This window comes from Atta cephalotes (genome assembly GCF_000143395.1).
Source record: "Atta cephalotes unplaced genomic scaffold scaffold00040, whole genome shotgun sequence".
Taxonomy (NCBI): domain Eukaryota; kingdom Metazoa; phylum Arthropoda; class Insecta; order Hymenoptera; family Formicidae; genus Atta; species Atta cephalotes.
In genome coordinates this window covers 1910142-1917721 of record NW_012130104.1, presented here as the reverse complement: position 1 = coordinate 1917721, position 7580 = coordinate 1910142, and positions in this window count along the sequence as shown.

The window sequence follows — 7580 nt, the reverse complement described above, 5'->3', positions numbered from 1 at the left end:
CTCTCTCTCTCTCTCTCTCTCTCTCTCTCTCTCTCTTCCTCTGCGAAATTCGCGCGCTGCTACAATAAACCTATTTTCTCTATGAAGTTCTTATTTTATATAAAATATTTTTCCATTTTATAATGAATGTATCATTTTGATGCCACATTTTAATTTAATATAATATAATTAATTTTCTATTTATGTGAGACAAAACGTTTGTTCCATTACGTAACAAATATTAATCAATATATAATTGTTATTAATTTCCAATAATATGCAATATAATTTCTACTTTATATAGATATAAAAATAAAAAAACGTCTTTTTAAGTTAAAAATTCAAAGCCAAAAGTGATAAATAAATCGTACCTCTTCTCAAATAATAAAATATACGCATGAAAATATTGAAAATAAAATTCCGTCCGCTGTAATTTGAATAAATCAGATGTGATTTTTATTTTACTCTACTAACGATTTCCTATGACTTTAACGTTCGTATGCATAATGCAGTCAAGTAGAATTCAATACACATTGCAACAAATTTTCCTCTGGATTCGTTCATGTCACATCAATGTAATGTTGCGAGATAAATTTTTCTTCGAACAATTCGTCTGTATTAATGTCATATTAGAAATAGGTCTCATGTCCTAAATTAATTTTCATCACTTTTACAAGTATATAAAAATTATTAAGCAATTTTTATGTATATTTTGATATCTTTAGAAAATATTTGTGAAGTTGTAGATATTTATAACAAATTATATATAAATTATTATATATTATATATAAATTATTATAACTATAAATATAGTTAACAAAATAATAAAAATGCACTTTTTCATACAAAAATGTAAAACTCTGAAACAAAGATGTTTAAAGGAAAAATATGTTTCAATATCTTAAAGTTGGCATTCCAAACTACAAAAGAAAAAATAGTTCAAGTATCGACTGTTCAAAAAATTTAATTATTTAATAATCAGAAAATGATGTTTTTTTAATATGCATGAATGACTATAAATTGAAGATTATATTGCATTTATATACATTTTAAACAATGCATTTTATTATTGCTATTGTATTAAAAAAACTTATAATTTATTAGGAAAATATTTTTATAACATTACAAACAACACAATATGTACTATAGATAGATTTAACACAAGAGTATCAAAAACTATCGTATTAAGTATCGTGTAAGTATATTAAATATTGTTCTAGGATTAAATTCTTTTTTTAATGATTCACGAATTATTCCAGCAATACAAACGAGAATTAGTTTAAAATAAAAAAAAAATAAAAAAAATAAAAATTTTTTTTAGTTTCAAAAAATATACACTCTGTATATACGATAGGTCATCTGTGACCCAAAGGTAAACTTCGGAGTTATTCTAGTTAAATACACACGAAGGCCAGCAACGCACAAAATTTGTTCTCTAGATGCCAATTTTTTTTAGGAATAAAAAAGAAATTGATATTTGACTAGAGCCCCTATTCTTAAAAAGAAACATATACGAATAACTAGGGAAATATTATATTATATGTAACGTATATTATAGTATTTCCCTAGTTATTCGTATACGTTTCTTTTTAAGAATAAGAGCCCAGTAGATCTAGTCTGTAACTTTTAATGACAGTTTGGTATAGTTATATTGTCGTTGCGCAATTTTTTTTATTATATAAAATATCTGTGCAACAACATTAACGATATCGATTCTGTCGATAAGAGTTACAGAATAGGGCAGCAGGTGCTCTTAGTATTTAAAGAAAAGAAATGCCCAAGATACGAAGAAATGATCTAAATGTGTATCAAGAATTACGTGATATCTAATTATCAATCTCTTACTAATTATCTATTGAAAGCTTATAAAATTGAAGCTTATAAAACTTAATTACAAGCAACCGCGAGCACGAACATTATTAATAAAATTAATTATTAATAATTATTCTCCCAATCAAACAGGAAAATATTTTCACAAATTCTTCGTCCTAAAATTCCATGACTTTTCCCTAACTTCTAGATAAATTTTTATGATTTTTTCAATAAAATTAAAAAATTGTTGTATCTTCATTCTGTGATTTGGAAATCGTTAAATATTTTGTTGATGGAGCAATTTAACATAGCAACGTAAATTACTATTAATATTACTAATACTGCTTGCATTTAATTGTTAAATTGGTACTATTAATATCAAACTTTTTTAAAATTCAAAAGTTTATCTTTCCAGAAAACAAAGTTCTCTGATTTTTTCCTAATTTTCCTGTTTTCAAGAATCCTGATATTTCTTTAATTTTTCCGATTTAGTTCTGTGGCAATCCCGTTTCAATAAGATTATAAATGTCGCAGTAAAATAGATTTATAATTCTTGTACTCTGTCACAATTATTTCTATTTCAGATGAATAAACGCGAGATATTCACTTCATCATCGTCGCGTCAACATGCGTACATGTAATCACAAAAGTTAATTACAAAAGTTAATTAAATGTTTGGCTTAATTATTAGAATTGTATTTTGAAAGATATAACGAAACACGCCACTACTTTCCTACCCAAACGTCGTCGCATGAATAATACAGCGCCGGTAGCGCATTAGTAGTGTCGACCTCGAAGATACGATAAGTACAAGTCCTTGCGTAAACAATCGCACGCTGTTTGTCACAAACACATATCAAAGATTGTATGCCAACCGAAATATTTAATTCTTCATAACGTAAATTTATGCAGAGTATTCTGTTTCTTACATTTCAAACTAATTGCATTATCATCAAATATTAAATTCAACACTTACGTGAAAAATTCCCTTTATTATCGTACTTAATAGCAAAATATTAGATAAATCATTTTATTATGATTACTTTGTGTCATATTGTTAAATATGATCGCAGAGATTTCATGTTGATAATATTTTAATGCGGTTCTTTTTATCTCTTATACATTACCGGAAAAATATAATTCTTTTATAAAATTATCTTCTTCAAAAAGGCACTAAATGCATTCAGCAAAGGATTTTTTGAATTAATATATAGAATGTCTCGTAATTTATCCGATAACGTTCGTGAACAGGTAGAGCGGATTAAATCCTCTACCATTTTTCAATTTTTGCAATAGTTAATTAAGATATTAATTACTAAAAATTGCCGAATATTGATCTTCAAAAATTTTTTTCTCAAATATCAACTTTATAGAAAAACTGTAAGAAAGAAAATTGTTTATTTTCTTCTCATAAAGTTCTGAAAATTTTTTCAGAATTTTTTCAGAATTTTTAAATATTTTTTCATGGTAAAAATAAGAAAATGCAGTAAAAAGTTGATAAAAAAATTCTTAGAATTCTATGAGAAGAAAATTTGATTAATGATTTTTGTCTCTTGCAGTTTTTTTATAATATTGATAGTATTTGAGTAAAAAATTATTGAAGATCAATATTCGGCAATTTTTAGTAATTAATATTTCGTTAACTATTGCGAAAATTGCAAAATGATAAAGAACTTTTCAACTCAGTTTAGTCCGTTCTATTCATAAGCGTTGTCGAGTGAATTATGGAACAACTTGTATATTTCAATAAAATAAAATATAATTTCAAATAATAAAGACAGAGAAAAAAATATTGCAGATATAAAAAAAATAAATCCAATATTATTTAAATCGTAAAACTATTTACGTGAATTTCTTATCAATGTTTTTTATTATCTAAATGAAATCTTCTTTAAAAATCAAAGATAAATATTCTCTATTATATTATGATATATGTTGATATATACGTTGTCCTATTCAGAAATAAATAATGATTATATTCGATTCTATATATTATCTCTACATCTATATTTTCCTTATGACTATTTTCATTTTATTTTCTTTCTTTCAACATGCCAATGTAATTCCGTCATAACAATTTTTATTGAATTAAGTACTATAAAAATATCTCGTTTATATATATTAATATGTACTGTGTATTGAATACATGATAAAAATACAAGAAATTAACATGCATTCTTCAAGTATCATGACATACTTTTGATGGTATCTTCAGTTTGTACAATAATAGGTATTGATATGATAATCACAACTCAGGAACTATTTTTCTAAGAAATGTTTATAATCCTGTGCGTCCGACAATTAATTTCTGCATTGGGCGAAATCATTTAACGCGCCGAGCAATTAAATGCACGAGTTTCACATGTAATTATCACATCAAGTCTAGTTTATTATGTCTTCAGAAAACAGATTATCTTTACTGAGGATCCTTTTTTTCTTCAATTATTGATCTACTGAGGATCCTTTTCTTCTTCAATTTTGGCCTATATTTCAATGATCTACTGAGGATCCTTTTCTTCTTCAATTCTGGCCTATATTTCAATGTACAGCCTTTGCTTTTTGCTGCAAATTTGCTGGTACGATTTCATATGCATTCCTAATATAACAAATAAAGATATTTCTTTGACAGTTTCAAAGGATCATTAGCAGAGATTTAGCGCTCTATTTACTTTGTTACATTTAGCGTTAAATGTAGATATCTGACATCTGAAATTTTGAGTTTTATTTACTTAATAAGACGATTGAATTATCGAAATGTCAATGCAAAGTTTATTTTGCATCAAAGAATGACTTGAACAGAAATAAACAGAATAAAAATGTAAAAGATTCGATTAAATCTTGCATGAAGTCATCGTATTCGACAATTAGTTTATGTAAATGATTGACAATTGAATTTCGTTTTCTTGATTTATTGAATATAATTTTTTCTTCTCGTAATGCAAAATAAAAATCGATTACATCCCTTAATTAATCATTATATTACCTAGATTATAAAAATTATATATATAAAATCTTTTTATTAAGATAAATTGCGAAAAGAATTTCCGACAGTATTTTGCGCAACTGGAGTATAAGTACTCCAAAGATAATCGCCGTATCAATGCGAGATAATAGACAAAGCCAGATTTAGAGTTAAAAACTGAGAGAGAGGGAGAGAGAGTGAGCCTAGCGAATTGCTTCTCTACGTGCGATTTCAAAGCGAAAAGTTGAGTTTCTCGGAAATAGTCGGAAGTTAAAACGCGCATTATTTGCAAATTATTTCCCGTCCGATCATCAAAATGTCATAAGCCGCATTCTAGTCGTCCGTTTCGCTTATAGGTAATTGCACAGCGTGATTGCGACACAGGGTAACGATCGGAAATTTTTGTCAATCAGTCTACAATTCGATAGCCACGGCAGGAAATTACAAAACGATCCGCAGCCGCGAGAAAGCAAACGATGATTAAATGAAGAACGGAAGAAAAAACGAAAGAGAGAACGTATGATTGTCCCTTCTAATCGGCGGATAATCGGCGGAAAGATGCGCAGCTCGTCTCGCTAGATCCGGCGTTGCGATTAACGATGAGAACAGATTTTCTCACGAAGCCCTGACACATTCCCCTGGTAACCGGGCAGCCTTATTCTCTCGCTATATGGAATATGGAGAATGGGTCGAGGAAGATTGCGCGTGACGCGTTTTGTCGCAGATAAGCGTATGACAGTAATGTATCGCGACAGGTGCACCCTGTTTCCGCGCAAGCATGTCTTGCGCTGAGGGACCGATATATAAAATAGTAATTTAGAAAAATATCCAGCTCTAAAATGTTTTTGCATATATTAAATATAAAAATGCTTTATTAAATGCTTTATTTAATTTTTACAATCTGGTAATATATTAATTAAGGAGCGCAATTGATTTTTATTCTGCATTGCGAGAAGAAAAAATTATATGATTTTAATAAATTACAAAAAAATTCGATAGACAACTAATTACATGAACTAATTATCGAATACGACGGTCATGCAAGATTTAATCGAATCTTTTACTATCTCTATTCTGTTTCTAGAATAGTATGTGTATAAAATTTTGTTTATTTTTATTGTAAGTCATTCTTTGATGCAAAATGGACAATTTAAATTGTTTATATGGTTCAGATGAGAGAATGATAATAAACATCGATAATCAACATAGATGTAAAAGAATGGACTGGTCTTTGTAGCTGTTAAGATGATTCCACACAGTAAAATACTGATCAATAATATTGAATTAGTAATATTGACAGTATTGTATCAATATTTTTAATATTTTTACGATCCTACACGATCAGTATTATTGATAATATATTTTATTTTATTATTAGTGTTATTGACAATATATTTCAATTTATTTCACTTTTGAAGACTCTTTTATGTATATTATCTGTTGTACTGTGACATGGCTCTTAATAAAGCGGTACTGATGTTCGAAAATTAAGATTCAGATCACCATCAGTATTCTATTAATATTAATCACACACAATTAATAAACATTGTCTGTGTATCTGTTAATATTGATAGTATTATTGACCATATAGAATTATCTTTAATATCTGTGCTCTATTAGAAATAATTGAGCATATCAGCATCTCTCTTCAATTTAATTTTTTAGAAAGAGAGCGATACGCTAGCTTCAAGTTATCTCACGGTTTCTAAACCGAGATTGACAACTTCAGAAGTGCGCAATCTATTTTTAATGACTATGTTCGCACCGAAAGAGATCTATATTACGGCCTGACCTATATTCTAGGTCGAGTCTCGGTCACAAAAAAACGAGATCTGATCATAGAGAAGATAGGTCTACTGATTGTTTACCGAGAAGCCTAAATTGAAAGTTGAATTTGAGATATATAGCGGCCTATAAAGGCCTATAAACGATATAAACATAGCTAATATTTATTATTATTATCATCTATGACTATAATAAAAAATTGGAGATGTATTCTGTTAAATTCTTAATAAATAAATATTAATTTAAAAAATTGACTAAGGGTATTTAGAAAGAAAGTACCCTCATTTTGGGATTCTAATAACATAATTTTGATCTTACTTTTACCCATAACTATTGCTTGGTTTAAATTAAGTAAGTTATCTTATTAATACATTAAATTATACAGAAATTAAACATTTCTAAAATCTCTAATATTCACATTAAAAAATTATTGATGATTAGATATTTACAATGCATTTTATTATTTAATGGTAATTTTTTTAATGATATAAGTATGCCGCAGTAGTTTACAACAAACGCGTCAGAGAATAACTATGTAAATGCGGAACTTGCACTGATGATGGAAAAATAAATGATAATAAACCGTGTTAAATGAATTATACGCCGATTATGCGCTTAGTCTCTGTATTTAGAAGTTTATGTAATAGTGTACGCGATTTATCTAGACACCATGATACAATCATGTTTTATATGAGAATAGAAAATAAAAACCTCTTCACTGAGATTATTAAATCTTAATAATTACAATAATATTATGTTCTATAAGCAAGTATTTAATAAATGTACTATCATTTATTATACAAATTTTTATGTAAATATATTTGTAATGTTTTTTATGTGTCTTTGATGACTATATGTTAAATTATAAATTAAATATGTATTTCTTTAAGTTTGAAATTAACGTTTCTTATTTTGTAAACTTAAAGAAATGTTTAGTAAAAAAATTTTACAAGAAGATCAGAGAATAAATGAGGTTGTAAACGAATGGAAATAATTTGAATATATATATATATATATATATATATATATACTTGTCTTATAC